The sequence below is a fragment of the Ornithorhynchus anatinus genome, chromosome X5 (assembly GCF_004115215.2).
Source record: "Ornithorhynchus anatinus isolate Pmale09 chromosome X5, mOrnAna1.pri.v4, whole genome shotgun sequence".
Lineage (NCBI taxonomy): Eukaryota > Metazoa > Chordata > Mammalia > Monotremata > Ornithorhynchidae > Ornithorhynchus > Ornithorhynchus anatinus.
This window is the reverse complement of record NC_041753.1, coordinates 9,103,208-9,121,862: the sequence shown is the minus strand read 5'-3', so window position 1 is coordinate 9,121,862 and position 18,655 is coordinate 9,103,208. Positions and strand designations below refer to the sequence as shown.

The window sequence follows — 18,655 nt, the reverse complement described above, 5'->3', positions numbered from 1 at the left end:
TATTATTGTTACTATTACTAAGAGACAGGAAAGATGGATATGTGGCTGAGTGCTGACATAGTAGAAGATGTAGGTCTATATGTATGGAAGTGCCATGGGTAGTTGTGAGTGTTCAAATGTAGACGTGGCATGAAAGTGCTGAGGTGGTAGTTGGGAACATCTGATCTGAGGAGAAGAAAATTGAATTGGGGAAGACTTCCTGGAGGAGGTGGGGTTTCAGTAGGGTTCTGGAGATGAGAACTGTGGCTTGGCACAGTGGAAGGGAGAGGGAGTTCCACGGAAAGGGCAGATAATGAACCAGGGGCCGGAAGTGGGAGAGACTAGAACAAGGCACAGTGGCTTGAGGGGAGCAAAGAGTGGGCAAACAGGAGGCAGAGAGCTGATTGAATTGATCACCTTGATCCAAGCACTTATATCCTGCCTTGACATCTGCATCAGCCTCTCACTGACCTCCCTGCTTTCTGTGTCTTCCCACTTCAGTTCATTCATTCAACAGTATTTATTGAGCACTTCCTATGTGCAGAGCACTTTACTAAGTGCTTGGAATGTACAAATCGGTAACAGATAGAGACAGTCCCTGCCCTTTGACGGGCTTACAGTCTAAGTGGGGGCTTACAGTCTAATCAGTCTGTACTTTACTCTGCTCCCCAGATTATTTTTCTAAAAAACAAGTGTCACTCTTAAGGAACCTCCAAGTGATTGCCCATCTACCTTGTCATCATCTACCTTGTCATCATACAGAAACTCCTCACCATTGACTTCAGAGCACTCAATCAGCTCACCTCCTCCTACCATAAGTCGCTGATATCCTACTACAGGCCAGTCCATACACTTCACTCCCCTAATGCCAGCTTGTTCACTGTGCCTCAGTCTCGTCTGATCGCTGACCCCTTTCCTGCTGATCTGGAACTCCCTCCCCGTCCAGATAAGACAGACCACTACTCTTCTCACATTCAGGTCACTTCTCCTCCAAGAGGACATCCTCGATTAAGTCCTTTTTTCCCCTATTCCTTCACCCGTCTGCATCGCCTGTGTACTTAGACCCATACCCTTTAAGCACTTGATACTCACCCCACTCTCATCCCCACAGCACTTATGAACATATCCCCAATTTATTTATATTAATGTTCCTCCCCTACAAGACTGCAAGCTCCCTGTGGGCCGGGAACGTGTCTACCAACTCTGTTTATTGTACCCTCCCAAGCATTTAGTACAGTAAGCACTCAACAAATTTGATTGATTGAGACCAGTCAGTGAGGAGGTTGACTCAGCAGTCTAGTCAGGATATGAGCTCTTTGCCCAGGATGGTGGCCATTTGGTTGGAGAGAAAAGGGACGTATCAGGCAAACAAAGTGGAGGAAAAACCACCAGCATTTAGCAACAGACTGAATTGAGGGCAAAGAATGAAGAATACTTCCAAGGTTGCAGGCTTCTGCGTCAGGGAGGTTGGTTAGTGGGGCTGTTGACAGAGATAGAAACTCTTCCAGAAATGCTTTCCCAACCAACCTCTCTTCTCCCCACTCTATCCTTCCTCCATTCCTCATCACCTAAGACTAATGTCTCTCATTGCCCCCACCCTATTTTCCTTTACTTCTTCATCACCTATGCCCTAAAGTCTGCTATCTTATTTATCATGGCATTTATTAAGTTCTCACTATGTATCAGTCTAGGTTCTAAGCACTGGGGTAGATAGAAATTAATCAGGTTGGACACAGGTCCTGTGCCATATGGAGATCACAGTTTAAGTAGGAGGAAGACCAGGTATTGAACCCCCATTTTACAATTTAGGAAACTGAGGCACAGAGCTGTTAAGTGACTTGTCCGATCTCACACAACCGATGCCTGGCAGACCCAGGTTCTCTGGCTTCTAGGTCCATGCTCTTTCTACTAGGCCATGTTGCTTCAAGGAGAGTGCCAAGGCTGTACCCACTAAGCACTTGGAAATTCACCCATCCATCATGTAAAGCCTTTATTTACATATTGGTTGCTTCCCCTACCTGTAATTTATTTCAATGTCTGTCTCCCCCAGCACACACTTGATCATAAGCTCCTTGAGGCACGGACTTTGTCTATGTACTCCATCATACTCTCCCAAGAGCTTTGCATAGCATGTAGTACATATGCTTTGAGTACAGTGCTATGTATAAAGAGAGCACCCAGTGAACACCATTGATTGATTGATTGATTGAGAGTTAGGTGAAGGAATGGATTTGGGAGGGAACATGAGAATTTATGTTTTTAGTTTACCATCTGAAATCTGCTTATTGACAATTCTTAGCTCTGAGGGGCTTTTCAGTGTATTTCCCTCTAATCATAATTGAACATATTCTGCCTGTGGAGCTACTTTATACCATTTTTTGTATTTTTGGTATTTTTTACCGAGGCTACCCAACCAATTCCTAGAAGATCATAAGTACCTACCTTGAAGTGAGACTGGCGAAAACAAAGCCTGGGCAAAGTTACTAGCTAGTGATGATCCATAATGCATCTGTCATAATTTTTCTACTCTTAGGTTTATTTAATGTCCCATAACAAGACCAATGCTGCATTATTTTTGCCACAGAAAGCCCTGTTTCTTGGGTAAATTTAAATTATGTTTCAGAAAGTAGATGGAAGACAGGTTAGTATGGAACCAGGACAAGCTTTCTCTCTTTTATTACTTAGGTAAATGATCTAGATTTTTTTACTTTTCCTGAAGATAATTAAAGATGTGTGTAAAAATGAATGCTATGGTGAAAATCTTGAAATCCTCTGCCCAGACCAAGGACAAGCCTGCAGAGCTAAGTTTAACAATGGAATTTTGTACAGGGCAGAAGTCACTGGTAAATAAGCACATTATTTGAAGCTGTACCAAAATATCAGTTGCTACAGATGAATTTTGGTCATAAGAATCATGGCTTAGAAGAACCAATTGTTCTAATAGTTTTTCAAATATGTGTGTGTGACAGTGTAGATTCAATTAAATTCCATTTATGAAGTATTTTAAAATGGTCATAGCACATATCAAATTCTAGTTCGTGTACGATAAACTTGGTGTTTCAAAATATTTTTCCTGAACCAATGAAACTATCTCATGGTTGCTCCACTTCAGCGAGTCTCTTGGTTTACTTAGAGCTTGATACTACACTCCATTTGCCATCCTCCTGAAATCATTATTTTTCTTCATTCCATTCTTTCCTTCTGGAATGTAAGTTTGGGTAGCGTTCTGCCCTGGAAGCAAAATTTAGTGATCTCTTTCAGCTCTAGTTGTAAATACTTTTATGCTTGTCTGCCCCATTAGAGTCTAAGAACCTTGGGGGAGACATCACTTAGTTATTCTGTACTTTCCAAGCATCTAGTATTGTAGACTACACCAGATGGGTGCTCAATAAATCCTGCTGCTACTACTGTGACTGCCACTACTACTGCCACCAGTACTATTATTACCACTACTACTATCAATACTATTATTACTGTTACTACTGCTGCTGCTGCCCTGCAGTGCTGCTGAAAACGTTTGTGGGATAGAGAGACTTCCTAGTGCTCATCTGTACCTGGCCTTTAACTGGCTTGGGGTGTCATAATAAATTTGCTCTGCTGGCTTCAAGAGAATTTCCACTACATACTATTTGTCTCTACATATCTGTATATAACTGTAATTTATGTATTTATTTATCTATATTAACGTCTGTCTCCCCCTTTAGATGGTGAGCTCGTTGTGGGCAGAAATATGTCCATTTGCTGTTATATTGTACTCTCCCAAGAGGTTAGTACAGTGCTTTGCACACAGTAAGTGCTCAATAAATACAAGTGAATGAGCAAATGAATTTGTCCCCCTTTATTTTGCCTTGGCTCTAAATTCTAAACTCTAAGTCTCAGTTAGTGATTTCTGAAGGCTTGCTAGGACATCAAGAAGTGGAAGTTATGAATGTTGATGTTGGCCAGATTGCAAGGAGAGCACTTAGAGACATATTTTAAGTAAAGGATGAGCTTTTGAATTTCCCAAGAAAGGTGAATTTGTATTAACTTTGAATGTGTTTTAGCTAAAACTAACATCATTGGTTGGAGATTGTTTTTAAACATCCAGTTGCCCCTACAGTAATTTCAGTTGGCCAAGGGTTCACTGATCAATGAACTTAGATCAGCCCTTGGGCCGGTGGGAGTATTTAGGCCAAGGATTTTTCTGTATCTTACCACCATGCTCTCAAAAGAAGGCCACTAAAGCTTCTGAGGCTTCCATAAGAGCAGGAGTGACCCATGTCTCTCCTCATTTAAGTAGCTGTATATACCAAATGGTATGGTCTTCCCTAGTGTCCACACAAGTTTGAAGAGGGCTACCTGCTGTGCAGCAGGGTTGGAAATTCCAGACTTGGAACACTTCGTACCTTTGTAGCTTCAATCTCGGACTGAATAAGGTCACCTGAGGGGAGTTACTTTAGCTCTGATGCTTCTGTCTCCAATCCTTTCTCCCCATTCGTGTACTCTTATATTGTGAATGCCGCCCTCCTCCCCCCAGTGCCCCCACACACACTTCCTGTAAGGGAAAGGGACCATATCTAATTCCCACCTGTATATTCCCTCCTAGGGCTTAGTACAATGCTTTGCACACAGAAAGTGCTTAAGAAATACTGTTACTGGTACTACATGAACAATCCCAAGTAATTGGTGCAAATCCCCTTTGAACCAAAGCATACAAAAAGACTCTCCCAAGGAATAAACATGGTTATTTTTGTCTTCATTTTAAGAGATCTGGTTGTATTTTGAACTGTAGAGCTTGCCCTGGTGATCCAAATTTTCAAATTAAAAAACTTTAAGAAAAAGACTTGATTGTAAAATGATTACCTCAGGCAGTAATAGTAAATTTGTTTTTCTTCCACAGTATTATTTCAAGACTCAGTGTATCTTAAAAGACAATTGTGCACACAACATATACCCAGTTAGTCTATTTAAACATTAATTCTTGTAATGAATTAGAGAAGCAGCATGACTTAGTGAAAAAAAAACACTGTCTTGGGAGTCAGAGGTCACGGGTTCTAATTCTGGCTCCGCCACTTGTCAGCTGTGTGACTTTGGGCAAGTCACTTAACATCTCTGTGCCTCAATTACCTCATCTGTAAAATGGGGATTTAAACTGTGAGCCCCACTTGTGGCAACCTGATTACCTTGTATCTACCCCCAGCAGTTAGAACAGTGCTTGGCACATAGTAAGTGCTGAACAAATACCAAAATTATTATTTTGTGTATATATCTATGATTCTATTTACCTATTTTAATGGTATTGATGCCTGACTAGTTGTTTTGTTTTGCTGTCTGTCTCCCCCTTTTAGACTATGAGCCCTTTGTTGGGCAGGGATTGTCTCTTTCTGTTGCCAAATTTTACATTCCAAGCGCTTAGTACAGTACTCTGCACACAGTAAGCACTCAATAAATACGATCGAATGAATGGATGAATGAATGAATGAATGCTTGTTACATGTCTTAAATAAGAAAATGTGCATAGTTTTCATTTATTCCATCGTATTTATTGAGTGCTTACTATGTGCAGAGCACTGTACGAAGTGCTTGGAATATACGATTCGGAAACAGAAAGAGACAATCCCTGTCCAACAACAAGCTCACAGTCTAAAAGGGGGAGACAGTGAAACAAAAGTAGTGTGGTGTCAATATCATCAAGATAAATAGAACCATAGATATACACACATCATTAACAAAATAAATAGAGTAACAAATAATATATACAAATATGCACAAGTACTGTGGGGAGGGGAAGGGGGAAGAAGAGAGGGAAGGAGTAGAGGGAATGGGGAGGGGAGGAGGAGCAGAGGGAAAGGGAGGGCTCAGTCTAGGAAAGCCTCCTGGAGGAGGTGAGCTCTCAGTAGGGCTTTGAAGAGGGGAAGAGAGGTAGTTTGGCAGATGTGAGGAGGGAGGGCATTCCAGGTCAGTGGTAGGATGTGAGCCAGAGGTCGACAGAGGGACAGGCATGAATGAGAGACCATGAGGAAATTAGAGGCAGAGGAGCAGAGTGGACAGGGTGGGCTATAGAAGGAGAGAAGGGATGTGAAGTCAGAGGGGGCTAGGTGATGGACAGCTTTGAAGCCAGAAGTGAGGAGTTTTTGTTTCATGCGAAGGTTGACAGGCAACCACGGGAGGTTTCTGAGGAGGGGAGTGACATGCCCAGACTGTTTCTGTAGAAAGATAATCCGGGTGGAGGGTTGGAGAGACTGGAGCAGGGAGAGACAGGAGGATGGGAGATCAGAGAGGAGGCTGATGCAATAATCCAGTTGGGATATTATGAGAGCTTGTACCAGCAGGGTAGCAGTTTAGATGGAGAGGAAAGGGCAAATCTTAGCGATGTTGTGAAGGTGAGACCAGCAGGTTTTGGTGACGGATTGGATGTGTGGAGTGAATTAGAGAGCTGAGTCAAGGATGACACCAAGGTTGTGGGCCTGTGAGACGGAAAGGATGGTAGTGCCATCCACAGTGACAGGGAAGTCAGGGGGAGGACAGGGTTTGGGAGGATAAGAAGCTCAGTCTTGGACATGTTGAGTTTTAGGTGGTGGGCAGACATCCAGGTGGAGATGTCCTGAAGGCAGGAAGAAATACGAGCCTGGAGAGACGGGGAGAGAACAGGAGAGGAGATGGATAGAGATGATAGTTGAAGCCGTGGGACAGAATGAGTTCACCAAGGGAGTGAGTATAGATGGAGAACAGAAGGGGGCCAAGAACTGACCCTTGAGGAACCCCTACAGTTAGTGGATGGGAGGGGGAGGAGGAGCCCACGAAGGAGACCGAGAATGAACGGCCAGAGAGATAAGAGGAGAACTAGAAGAGGACGGAGTCCATGAAGCCAAGGTTAGATAAAGTGTTGAGGAGAAGGGGATGGTCGACAGTGTCATAGGCAGCTGAAAGGTCGAGGAAGATTAGGATAGAGTAGGAGCCATTGGATTTGGCAAGAAGGATGTCATTGGTAACCTTTGAGAGGGCAGTTTCGGTGGAGTGGAGGGGATGGAAGTCAGATTGGAGGGGGTCCAGGAGAGAGTTGGAGTTGAGGAATTCAAGGCAGCGAGTGTAAACGACTTGTTCTAGGAGTTTGGGAAGGAAGGGCAGGAGGAAGATAGGATGATAACTGCAAGGAGAAGTGGGGTCAAGAGATGGGGGTTTTTTTAGGTTGGGGGAGACATGAGCATGTTTGAAGGCAGAGGGGAAGAAGCCGTTGAAGCATGAGTGGTTAAAGATGGAAGTTAAGGAGGGGGAGGAGGGAAGGGGCAATAGTTTTTATAAGATGAGCGGGAATGGGGTCCAAAGCACAGGTAGAGGGAGTGGCACTTGCGAGGAGGGAGATCTCCTCTGAGGATACTGCTGGGAAGGATGGAAAAGTAGGGGAAAGGGTTGTGGGGGGGATGGAGGAGGGGGAGGGGTGACTTCGGGGAGTTCAGACCTGATGGTGTTAATTTTCCTAGTGAAGTAGGTGGCCAGGTCGTTGGGGGTGAGGGATGGAGGAGGGGGAGGAACAAGGGGCCTGAGGAGAGAGTAAAATGTCCAGAAAAGCTGGCGGGGATGATGGGCATGGGTGTCAATGAGGGAAGAAAAATAGTTTTGCCTGGCAGAGGAGAGGGAAGAGTTAAAGCAGGAAAGGATATATTTCAAGCAAACAAGGCTGGCTTGGTGCTTAGAGTTTCGCCAGCAGCGTTCAGCAGCTCGAGCATAAGAGCAAAGGAGGCGGATAGAGGCAGTGATCCAGGGCTGTGTGTTAGTGGAGCAAGAGCGACGGAGGGAAAGGGGAGTGAGCGACTTAAGTTGAGTAGAGAGGGTGGAGTTGAGAGCAGTAATATGATCATCGAGAGTGGGTAGAGAGGATAGGGAGGCAGGGTGGGGTGTGATGCTTTGAAAGAGATGGTTGGGGTCAAGAGAGCAGAGGTCTGTGTGTGTGGGTAATACAGATTTACGGGGGGAGGCAGTGTGAGAGAGGAGGCAGGCGAGAAGGTTATGGTGAGAGAGAGGGATTTCAGAGTTGGTGAGGGTGGAGATAGTGCAGCAGTAAGAGATGATGAGATCGAGGGTGTGACAAAGTTGGTGAGTGGGTGAGGTATGTTGGAGCAGGAGGTTGGCAGAGTCAACGAATGACGGAAGGCGGGCGGCAGAGGAGCCACCGAGTACATCCATGTGGATGTTGAAGTCTCCGAGGATCAGAGTGGGCAAGGACAATGAGAGAAGGAAGGTGAGAAAGGGGTCAAGATGATTAAAGAAGTTGGAGGTGGGTGGGAAGGTAAGGAGGGCTGTAGATAACAGCTACAAGAATCTGGAGGGGGTGGTAGAGGCAAATACTACGGGTTTCAAAGGAGGGGAAGGAGAGGGAAGGGGGAGGGGGATAGTGAGAAAGCGGCATTGGGGTGCAAGAAGGAAGCCGACGCCTCCTCCTTTCCCAGTGAGTCTGGGGGAGTGGGAGAAGAAGAGGCCTCCGCTGGAGAGAGCAGCAGAAGAGACCGTGTCCTTTGGGATAAGCCAGGTCTCCATTAGGGCGAAGAGGAGGAGAAAGCGGGAAAGGAACAGGTCAAGAATGAAAGGGAGCTTACCTATAATGGAGCGGGGGTTCCATAGGCTACACTTGGCAGCAGCTGTGGAGGGGGGAGGAGAGAGGGAGAAGGGTGTGGGGGGTGGGGAAGGTTTGGATGGGAATGAGATGGCGGGGACCTGGGCGTGGAGAGGGGGATGAGGGGTGGGGATGAGACAGGAGAACTGGAATGGGAGGTGGGCGGGGAGGAGGGAAGGGAAGGGGTTGGAAGGAAGGGGTTTGGTGGGGAAGAGCGCAAGGGGAGGGGGATGAGGGTTGGTGCTGGTAAAGTGGGATTCTAGGGAGGAGATGGGGAGGAGAGGGGGGGCGGTGTAAAGTAAGGGAAAAAACTGAGTGGGAGAGGGGAAGAGGAAGGTGAGGATTGGCAAGGGCAGATGAGAGTGGGGGGTTGGAAGGTCATGGTGAGTTCAGTGAGGTAAATGACAGCACTGAGATCAGTTAACAATTAACATGCAATAGCAATAATATAATATAATATGACAAGCAAATGGGATTGAACACAGTCCCTGTCCCACGTGGGGCTCACAGTCTCAATCCCCATTTTACAGCTAAGGTAACTGAGGCCCAGAGAAGTGAAGTGACTTACCCAAGGTCATACAGCAAAGTGACTCCCAGGCCCGTGCTCTATCCACTACACCATGCTGCTTCCTGAACAGTCGTTTAGGATGCCAGATTCCCTGGAGCACTTGCAGAGAATGAAATGTCCCTGGCCTCTTGGGGAGCGGAAGAAAATAAGGAGAACTGTGTCTTGATTTGTATACAACTCTGGCACCACTTAGGGAAGAATTTAGGGTTGAAACAGAGGATTAACATTAGAGGGTGTATATATATATATATATATATATATATAGAACTAAATATATACAAAAACATCTTAGTTTACTTTGTATTCTAAAACAACACCAATAAAGGAGAAATTCCCCTGTTGATTCATGTATGTCTGTTGATTCATTCATTCAACTGTTCATTCAATCATATTTATTGAACACAGCACTGTACTAAGTGCTTGGAAGAGTACAGTGCAACAATAAACAGTCACATTCCTTGCCACAACTAGCTTACACTCTGTGGGGGGGGGGGGGGGGAAGACAGGCATGAATGCCAATAAATAAAATTAGAGATGCGTACATAAGTGCTGGGGGGCTGGGATGGGGGAAGACCAAAGGGAGCAAGTCAAGGTGATGCAGAAGGGAGTGGGAGATAAGGAAGTGGGGGGCCTAGTCTGGGAAGGCCTCTTGGAGATGTGCCTTCAATAAGGCTTTGAAGGGAGGGGAGACTAACTGCCTGGCGGATTAGAGGAGGGAAAGCATTCCAGGCCTGAGGCGGGGGTGGACTAGGGGTCATTGGCAAAACTGGCAAAATTGAGGGACAGTGAGAAGTGTGTGGGCTGGGTTGTAAGAAGAGAGAAGCGAGGTGAGGTAGGAGGAGGAAAGGTGGTGGAGTGCTTTAAAGTCATTGGTGAGGAGTTTTTGTTTGATGTGGAGGTGGATGGCAACCTCTGGAGTTTTGGAGGAGCAGGTGACATGTCCTGAACGTTTTGTAGAAAAATGCTCTGGGCAGCAGAGTGAAGTATGGACTGGAGTGGGGAGAGACAGGAGTCTCGGAGACCCTCAAAGAGACCAGCAGGTATCCAGGCAGGGTAGGAAGAGTGATTGTACTAACGTGGTATTAACTGATCACACTGTGCATGTTCTAAGACTTCACCTTGTTGTTCTGTGATCTTGCCTTGCTATTTTTCATTGAGTTTTTTTTTTTTGGCTTATGCCATCGAGTCATCCAGCAATGCCATGGACACATCTCTCCCAAAACACCCCGCTTCCATCTGCAATCGTTCTGGTAATGTATCCATAGAGCTTTCTTGGTAAAAATACAGAAATGGTTTACCATTGCCTCCTTCTGTGCAATAAACTTGAGTCTCTGCCCTTGATTGTCTTCCATGCTGCCATTGCCAAGCATAAATGAGTTTTGACTTGTAGCAGATTGCCTGCCACTTGCTAGCTTCTGCCTAAGCTAGGAATGGAATGAGTATACCTCTGCCTGACTCTCCCTCCTGTAGTCGAGACTGGTAGAGTCCTGGGAACTCTCCAGGTGTGACCCTGAGAAGGATTTAATTGAGTACAGTCTATGAAATGACCCTGGTGGGACTGCTGAAGGCATCAAATGTGGCACCTAGGGGAAGTTCAGGCATCTCAGCTGCAGCACTATAACTCTTTAGTTTGAGTTGGAATCTCATACACTACAGCAACCGCATTTTGTTTAACAGTATCTCAAAGAATATGCTGCTGGCCTTCTAGAGTCCATTTTCTATTTCTTTTCCTGTCTCCGCACCACTGGCCAGTGTGCTGCTTAAGGAATAGAATTATGTGAACGAGTTTTGGTTGTGTGTACAGCTTCTCGAGCACAGGCCCATGGAGTCCCTTTGAGAACATCGTGAGGGAGAGGGGGAGGGTGGAGGGGGATGGTTTCCTCAAAGCCATACCTCCAGTCCCCATGTCCTTTTCCAGATGCCACCCAAGTTTATCCCTCATCCCTCCTCTTAAAGTGGACGGCTGGCACTCCTGCTACTTCTATTAAGATAGGAAGTGAGCTGAATTTGCTTTGCACTGGGCTCACCTCCCCTATCCCCGAGTCTGCTGGAAACCAAAGTATTTCCCTCATCTAGTTAGCTTGTAGGATGGGCAGAGTGTCCAGCCCAAGGAAGTTTCTGCACTGTATAGCGAGGCCTCCAAGTAGTTTGCGGTTCATAGTTACAGCTGCTTTCTAGTACTAAAGCTGTCCAAAAAGATAAAATATGTATACTTTTGCTTTATAGACAACTTTTCAGAATGTATCTATTGCATTTATGGAGGAATACCTACATATATAAATAGAATTGCAGTAGAATAGCAATTAATGGAAGAGTCAAAAATATTAATATCATTAAAGGAAACAATTATCTACCTTCATAGCAGCTTTATTTAAAAAGTACTCTGCATACTGCAAGTGCTCAATAAATACCTTTGATTAATTGAAAAGTGGAGTGCTAATTTTTAATACTAAATTGGTGCTTTCAATCCAAATCAACTGCATAAAACTGCATGAAATGTATTGCACTACTGGAAATACAAAGCTGAGTTTTTGTAGTCACACGTAATATTTCTTAAGAAGCTTCAGACTTAAGTAAGAGTCTCATTTTACTACTAGGTTTAACACGGCACAATTCAGAACATCTACCAAAAAGGTACATGACAAACTCCAATTACATACATACAAATGAATAAATAAAGATGAAAAATATATGCAGAGATAGACCCAAAGTTTTGTAGGTCATATGACCTGATCCCTATGGATACGTGCTAGTTAGCTTTGCATGTGTTTTCCAGGTTTCTGACTTCAAACCCATGCAAAGAGGTAGGTAAGTGATCTAAAAGTAATTAATGCAATACCTGTATTGTCCTTTCACTGGTGCAAATCAATATGCATGAAAGGATGAGGTAGGAAATAACTTGCATTTAGCCAGTGGTTTTCCTCTTTCTGAAAGAACAGTGTCCTACAAAATCAGTACTTACTAAACATGGTTCAGATATCAAATTACACCTTCCTTGGCATGACCAGGAAGTTTTGTCTGTCACAAGAAGCCACAAATATTTAAAAAAACACTCTCCTTAAAGCTACTCCAAATGCCACGAGTTCCTTAAAAAATAGCTTTAAAGGTTAAGAAATAGGGTTGAAAATGAGCTTGTGTTTTACCAAATGGTCTGTGTTTTAAGTACAAGTGATAAATGTGAATTGAGCCAGTAAGTTTTAAAGAACAAAAAAACCAAAAAACATTCAGGTGTAAGAAGCCAATCATCAATCCAGGTGGATGGGCTATTTCAGCACAAGACTAGTCAGGAAAAGCTGACACATCTTTTTAATCCCTCATTTTCCTACCCTGCCCACAGTGGACAGATAAATATAAAAAATATCTACACTAGTATTCACTCTGCTACAATTCTATATTACCAGTCCCATTAGTAAGTAATACAATCAATCAATCCATGGTATGCATTGAGCATTTACTGAACACTGTACTAAGTGCTTAGGAGACTATAATAGCTCAGAGATAGAAGACATGCTCCCTGCCCACAAGGACCTTTCAGTCTAGAAGGAGGGACTGACATTAAAATAACTTACAAAGATATGTACCTAAGTATTGTACATATGCTAGAGGGTACAGATCCAAGTGCATAGGTGATACAGAAGGGAGAGAGTAGGAGAAATGAGGTCTTAGTCGGGAAAGGGCTCTTGGAGGTGATTTTAATATGGCTTTGAAGATGAGGAGAGTGGTGGTCAGTTGCCTATGATGGGGGAGGAGTTTCAGACCAGAGGCAGTTCGAAGCACAGTTAGTAGGTTAGTGTTATAAGAGTGAAGTGTGTGGGATGGGTTGGAGTAGGAAATTAGTGAGGTAAGGTAGGAAGGGAAGAGCTGACTGAGTGCTTTAAAGCTGATAGGAGATGGTAAGGATGGTAACATCAATGTACATTAAGTCAGTGGACACTAAACACGATCGACTGACTAAATATTACATAGGTCATTCACCTATGATAGTAGTTCCCCCAAGGCATGCAACATGTCAGATCCTGGCAGGGGACTGATCAGGAGACCATCCCATTATAAATGATCTTCCATGTTACTCTACTGGGCTTACAGGTGTGGTTTTAATACAAGGAACATTTTAATTGAAACCTCACCCTCCCACTAATTTTAGACTCCAAACAAGAGCATGCGCCATGGGTCCCATAGGTGCAGTCATGGTAAATTCACCAATTTAAGGCCTATGTTCCATTACGTGGTGTAGCAAACTTTGATATAACTCCAACCTCACTGGAACTGGGGAGGCTTGCAGAACCAACCTTCATATGATAGAGGATGCTGGTGGGCAGGCAATAGCTTTCCGCTAATAAAAAGGTCAACTAACAAATAGGGAAACAGCATGATGTGGTGCATAGAGCACGGGCCTGGGAGTCAGAGGGTCACAGATTCTAATGCTGGCTCTGCCACTTGTCTGCTGTGTGACCTTGGGGAAGTCACTTCACTTCTCTGTGCCTCAGTTACCTCATCTTTAAAATGGGGATTGAAACTGTAAGCCCCACGTGGGACAGGGACTGTGTCCAACCAAAATTGCTTGTATCCACCCATCACTTAGTACAGTGCCTGGCACATAGTAAGCCCCTAACAAATACCATAATAATAATAACTATTATTATTATATTAGACAGTCGTTGGGGCATTTCAACACTTTAACTTAATATCCTCAAGCTGAATTCCTCATCTTCCATCCCTAAACCCTCTCCTTTTCTGTCATTTGTCAAAAACACTAACTCCCTCCCTTGATCCCTCCCTTCCAGTTGTTCCTCTGGAGTATTACACAGATTTGCTCCTTCCTTTATATACTTCCAACCAGAAGCTGTTGTCTCATCTCACCTCCTCCTGGCTGGGAAATCTAATAACCTCTTTACTGGTCTCCCTTCCTGCAGTCCTGACCCCTATTCAATTTATTCCATTTATAGCTGCTGATTTATAAAATGCTGATTGGAACAAACATATTGTTCCTCTCTTTGAAACTCTCCATTACTTCTTATATAAATCTGCTTCTCATATAAAACTAAAACACCTTCTGTACATTTCTTTCCCCTGATGACCTGCCATCTCCTTCATCAACAAAACTAAAATCATCAGGCATGATCTCCTCTGCTCTGCCAAGCAGAATGGCCTAGTGGAAAGAGTACGGGCCTGGGAGTCAGAGAACTTAGATTCTAATCCCCCGTCTGCCAACTGCTCGCTGGGTGACCCTGGGCAAGTCACTTAATTTATATGTGCCTGAGTTTCCTCAACTATAAAATTGAGGATTCAATACTTGTTCTTCCTCCTACTTAGACTGTGAGCTCCATGTCAAACCCGGACCTCCTGTGTGGAGACTGTACGATCAGAGCAGAGGCATCCCATATGGGACTCCCATTCATTCATTCATTCAATTGCATTTATTGAGCACTTACTGTGTGCAGAGAACTGTACTAAGTGCTTGGGAGAGTACAACAATGAACAGACACATTTTCTGCCCACAGTGAGTTTACAGTCTAGAGTGGGGAGACAGACATTAATAGAAAAAAATGAATTACAGTTATGTACATAGGTTCTGTTTAACTGGGATGGGGGAATGAACAGAGAGCAAGTCATGATGATGCAGAATGAAGTGGGAGAAAAGGAAAGGGGGACTTAGTCAGGGAAGGCCTCTTGGAGGAAATATGCCTTCAATAAGTCTTTGAAGTGGGAGAGAGTAATTGCCCATCGTATTTGAGAAGGGAGGGTGTTCCAGCCAGAGGCAGGACATGGGCAAGGGGTCAGCTACCAGACAGACGAGATCGAGGTACAATGAGAAGATTGTCATTAGAGAAGTGTGCAAGCTGAGTTTTACTGGGAAAGCAACGAGCTGAGGTAGGAGGGGGCAAGGTGATTGAGTGCTTTAAAGCCAATGGTGAGGAGTTTCTGTTTGATGCAGCAGTGGATGGGCAACCATTGGAGTTTCTTGAGGAGTGGGTAAACATGGCCTGAGCGTTTTGTAGAAAAACGTTTTTGTAGAAAGAAGATATGGTCCAGCCGGCCGTGCCTGCACAAGGGAAGCTGCAGGGTGGACAAGCAGAGGGTCTGGGAGCCGGCAAGGCTGCTGAGCCAGGCTGCCACTGCCAGCATCTGGCAGAGCTGAGGATACATGATGACCACATAGTGTGGGGACTGACACAGAGCAACGTAGCATTAATATGCCATGAGGGCTAGAAGAAAGCACTCTGTGGACCCCAGTGCAGTGGCCTGGAATAACTGGGCTGCACACCTGCAATAGCTCATGCTCTTGAGCCTTGACCTTGTGGTGGTCAGCAGCTGAGGGGAGATGCTTTTGGTGAAGCAGAGGTCCAGGAAGGAGAGTTTGATCAGGAAGCAGTACATGAGGGTATGGAGCCAGGGGTCCAGGTGGGACACCAGGATAATGGCCACATTGCCCACCAGGGTGAAGAGGTAGAAAATAAAGATGGCCACAAAGAGGGCTTCCACTAGCCAGTGGCAGGTCCGAGAAGTCCACCAGAAGGAAGCCTTCCAGGGTGGTCTGTTCATCACTCCCCATCCGCTTCCCCCATCGGCCTTTTCTGGGAAACAGGAGAGAGGGTGGCCCGAGCTTCGAGCTCTACGACAGGGGAGAGAGGGTGGTCTGGACCCTGAGCTCTATGATTACAGGGGAGAGAGGGTGGTCTGCGCTCCAAGCTCTAGGACTGGAGAGAGAGGGAAACTGTCATTGTGTGGCCCCGGGGCAAGTCACACCATTGAGAAGGTGACTGGTGCCAGGTGAGCTCTGCAGAAACCCATGTAGACTACAGTCTCAGCGCTCTAGTTGGGAGGTTAGCGATTCAATGCACCAGGTGGGGCTATTGGAAGGCAGCTACAGCTATGGATGGTGGCTTGGGACTCTAGTGGGTGGGGCTTTCGGGGCCATAGGGCTGGAGGACAGTGGCATTACCCTTGACTCCTCCATCTCATTCAACCCACATATTCAATCCATCACTAAATCCTGTCGGTCCCACCTTGACAACATTGCCCACCTTGACAACATAGCTAAAATCCATCCTCCTTTCCTCTCCATCCCAACTTATCTTGTCTTATGCCATCGAGTCGTCTCTGACCCATAGCAACGCCATGGACACATCTCCCCCAGAACGTCCCACCTCCAACTGCAATCATCCTGGTAGTGTATCCATAGAGTTTTCTTGGTAAAATATGGAAGTGGTTTACCATTGCCTCTTTCCGCACAGTGAACTTAAGCCTATGCCCTCGACTCTCTCCCATGTAGCTGCTGCCCAGCACAGGTGAGTTTTTACTTGTAGAAGATTGCCTTCCACTCGCTAGCCACTGCCCAAGCTAGGAATGGTAGAGTACTGAAAACTCTCCGATGCGACCTTGAGAGGGGTCTGTCCAAACTGCTACAACGTTAATACAATCACTCTTCCTATCCCACCTGAATTACTGCATCAGCCTTCTTGCTGACCTCCCAGACAGAGAGATGGGGAGAGGTACAGAGAGACTGAGGGAGGAAGAAACAGAGACAGTCAGAGAGAGAGGAAGAGAGACAGAGAGAGACAGGAAGAGACAGAGGGAGAAAGACAGAGAGGGAAAGAGAGACAGAGAGGGAGAGACAGAGAAAGAGACTTAGAGGAAGAGACGGTCAGAGAGAGAGGGGGAGAGAGAGGGACAGAGAGAGGACAGAAGGGGAAATGAGAGTTACCCCTGCTAGCTGGCTGAAACACAAACCCGGGTTGAATTCCCTGTAAATTAAAGGTCCTGTGACCTCAGCGTCCTGAGTGTCCCAGTAGTGAAGAGAGGGAAGCAGAATTTTCCCAACCTCTGATATCTGCTGTCCCTTCAAATGTTCCTTAGCCAACCTGCGGTGTACCCAGCCTCAAACTAGAGGCGAAGGTGGCATTGTGGACTGCCCCGATCCAGGGGGGTTATAGAGGAGATAGAATGGCCGAGTGGAAAGAGGAATGGGTGGGGACTCAGGGGGAGGGTTCTAATGCTGGCTTCCCCACTTACCTGCTTTGTCAAGTTGGGCAAGTCATTTCACTTCTCTGTCTTCAGGTCACCTGCCTGTAAAATGAATATTTGATACCTGTTCTCCCTCCTACTTAAACGGTTGGGGAATGGGCTGGTGACCTCTTGAGATCTCTTGGAGAGTCAGAAGTCTCTGATATCAATTCTAGGGGATGAAGAAAGAGCTAAGGCCCCTGCACTGACCACTGACCACTGACCACTATCCACCCCAACACTTATTACAATGCCTGACATGTAGTTAGTGCTTAACAAATACCACAGTTTATTATCATTATGTTTGGATGCTGTACCAACTCTACATAAAGAAACTCTGTATGACTTGGGGTTGAGAGGGTCTTGACTAATAAAAGAAACTGCCTGTCAACCACTGCTCCCTACTAGTGCCAGTAGAATAATAATAATAATAATAATAATAGCAATCATTATTATGGCATTTGTTAAGCACTTATTATGTGCCAGGCACTGTACTAAGCACTGAGATAGGTACAAGAAAAGGAGATTGGATATAGTCCCTGTCCACATGGGGCTCACAGTCTCAATCCCCATTTTACAGATGAGGCAACTGAGGCCCAGAGAAGTGAAGTGACTTGCTCAAGGTCCCACAGCAGACACTTGGCAGAGCCAGGATTAGAAGCCACGACCTTCTGACTCCCATCCCTGAGCTCTATCAATTATGCCATGCTGTTTCTCTAATAAATAAATTAGGTATGTGCACATAAGGGCTGTGGGGCCGAGGGCTTCACTATTGGCCTTACTATTGGCTTCAAAGCTCTCCGTCACCTTGCCCCTTCCTACCTCATCTTCCTTCTCTCCTTTGACATCCCAGCCCACACACTCCACTCCTCTGGTGCTAACCTTCTCACGGTGCCTTGTTCTTGCCTGTCCTGCCGTCGACCCCTGACCCATGTCCTACCTCTGGCCTGGAATGCCCTCCCTCCTCAAATCTGCCAATCACACTTCCCCCTTCAAAGCCCTACTGAAAGCTCACCACCTCCAAGAGGCCTTCCCAGACTAAGCCCCTCTTTTTCTCAGCACCCCCTCCCCTCCCCATCACCCCGACTCACTCCCTTTGCCCTACTCCCCTCCCCGTCCCGCAGCACTTGTGTATATATTTACATATCTATAATTCTATTTATATTAATGAATGTTTACTTGTTTTGATGTGAATATGGCTATAATTCTATTTATTTATATTGATGGCTGTTTACTTGTTTTGATGTCTGTCTCCCCCCTTCAAAACTGTAAGCCCATTGGGGAAAGGGACTGTCTCTATCACTGAATTGTACTTTCCAAGCGCTTAGTACAGTGCTCTGCACACCGTAAGTGCTCAATAAATACGACTGAATGAATGAATAAATGAGAGTGGGGCAATTGTCACTTTACTTCCAGGCACCTACCCCAGGTCATGTTCAGTCCCCATTTCCCCCTTGAACTATCCAACTGTTTTCCACTTTGGTACCACTGCACCCCACCTTTATTCTGATCTG

General features: G+C 45.4%; 1 non-coding gene across 1 annotated transcript; it reads right to left on the bottom strand.

Moving 5' to 3' along the window:
* Positions 1–10,519: 10,519 nt before the first annotated feature.
* Positions 10,520–10,657, bottom strand: LOC114808460. Its single transcript, XR_003756308.1, has one exon. It is a non-coding gene; the product is annotated as a small nucleolar RNA SNORA7 (small nucleolar RNA).
* Positions 10,658–18,655: the final 7,998 nt, after the last annotated feature.